This window comes from Pteropus vampyrus, unplaced genomic scaffold (genome assembly GCF_000151845.1).
Source record: "Pteropus vampyrus isolate Shadow unplaced genomic scaffold, Pvam_2.0 Scaffold214, whole genome shotgun sequence".
Lineage (NCBI taxonomy): Eukaryota > Metazoa > Chordata > Mammalia > Chiroptera > Pteropodidae > Pteropus > Pteropus vampyrus.
In genome coordinates this window covers 151,011-152,913 of record NW_011888995.1, presented here as the reverse complement: position 1 = coordinate 152,913, position 1,903 = coordinate 151,011, and positions in this window count along the sequence as shown.

Below are 1,903 nucleotides of genomic sequence, written 5' to 3'. Positions count from 1 at the left end.
AAACAATAAACTCATATATCCTGGAAGCTCAATGAACTCCGAGAAAGATAAATATAAAGAAAAACACATCAAGGCACAGGATGATCGAATTGTTGGAAATAAGCAATTAAAAGTGTTTTTGTAGAAACCGGAGTAAAGACTGCACGCAGGGGAGCGTAGGAGTCACCGGCGGCTTCTCATCCGAAACAGTGCGAACCAGGAGGTGCGGGAACGGCCATTCGAAGCACTGGAAGAAAAAGAAACCTTGTCAAGTCAGAATTCTATACTCGGCGAAACTGTCCTTCAAAAATAAGGCAAAGCACGTTGTTTGTTTTTTTTTAAATAGATTTTATTTTTTAGAGCAGTTCTAGGTTCACGGAAGAATAGGCAGAAAGAGAAATTTTAAAATACGTTTTTAGACAAAGCAAAGTGGAACGAAAGTGTCACTTGCAAACCTGTTCTCCGAGGAATTTCGAAGGAAGTTCTTCAGGCTGAAGTTGCGATGACCCTTGGTTGGGGGGGGTTAGTTCTCCAGGTCACGGCAGCCAGTTCCCATTCGGCTGGGTTTCTCCAGTGGTGGCACCTGTTTGTCGTGTTTGCAACCCAGTCTAGTCCTCGTGACTTCTCACTTGGTTTGCTACAAATGTCTCCTAACTAGTCTCTCAGGCACGGATAGCTTTGTCCCCATCCAGACATAAGTCGAGTGCCTAATTATCCGTATAACGTGAAAATCCATATATGTCACTCCCCTGCCACTCATCGCTCCTCACAGCCTGTTAGGTAAAGACCAAGTACGAGGTTCCTGAAATTAAAAAGCAAGACCCGTTATGAACTGAACCCACGTCCCCCTCCAGCCTCTTCTGATACTGGGTCCCCATAACGGAAGCCCCTCACGCTTCTCTAGACACACCTGGACCACCAAGCCTTGGCTCGTGTGTCTGTCGCTCTGGGATGCTCTCTGCCTTGCAACTCCTGTTCGTCCTTTAGCTCTTAACCTGGGAGTCCCTTCTTCCAGGAAGACTTCCTTCACTTCCCCCGGAGAGAAGGCAGGTGCCCTGCACCCCTCGCTCAGGCTCGCTTTGCTCACCTGATTCACAACACTCAGCCGCACCTACCTTTTAAGTAGATTTTCACTTTTCCGGTTCCATTATTAATTGTACCAAACATAACATCTAATATTTCCTGAGGGCTAGCTTTGGGCAAAGCGACCGTGGAAGGATTTTACCTGCTAGGTCACCTTTGATCCTCACAACTGTCCAAAGGACGGGCTAAAACGATCACCCGCCCCCTGTTACGGTCTGTGTAGGTAAAGCGGTCTGCCCATGTAAGTGTAGGCTGAGACCCGGAGTGGGACCTGGGCCCCATTCACTCCGCAGCCCCAGAAACTGACCCAGTAGACTTACTTAATGAGGGGGAGTGGGGGTGGAGATCACTGACACCCCAGGAGCTGAGGGCGAGGACTTAGCACCTGCTGTTGCCCGCTCCCCAAATTCCCCTTAGGAATTCATGAAATAGTTATCTAGACACAGACATAAGCAAATAAACGAGGGCAAGCCCGCCCACATCTCTCGATTGCAGCTTCCCCATCTGCAAAAGGAGAAGTGGGGTGACGGCTTCTCTGACGCCCTCCTAGCATTTTTATTGCCAACATTTACATGCGAGACGAAGGACACACAAATCCCCTCCTCGGCTTTCCAGGTTTCTGGAGTTTGGTTGTGCTGATCGACGCAGCGGGTAAGTATCAGTGTCTTTTAAATCCCAGAACTCACTTTATCTGCATAAGGAAGAACGGGGCCAAAGCCAGGGGGAGACAGGAACAGACGGGCCAAGGCTGGTGAAATTCGAGATGCCTTCGTGAGCCACGTTCGGGGCCGTAACTGGACAGACCTACATTTCACCACATTTTCCAATGTGTTGTGCAAGC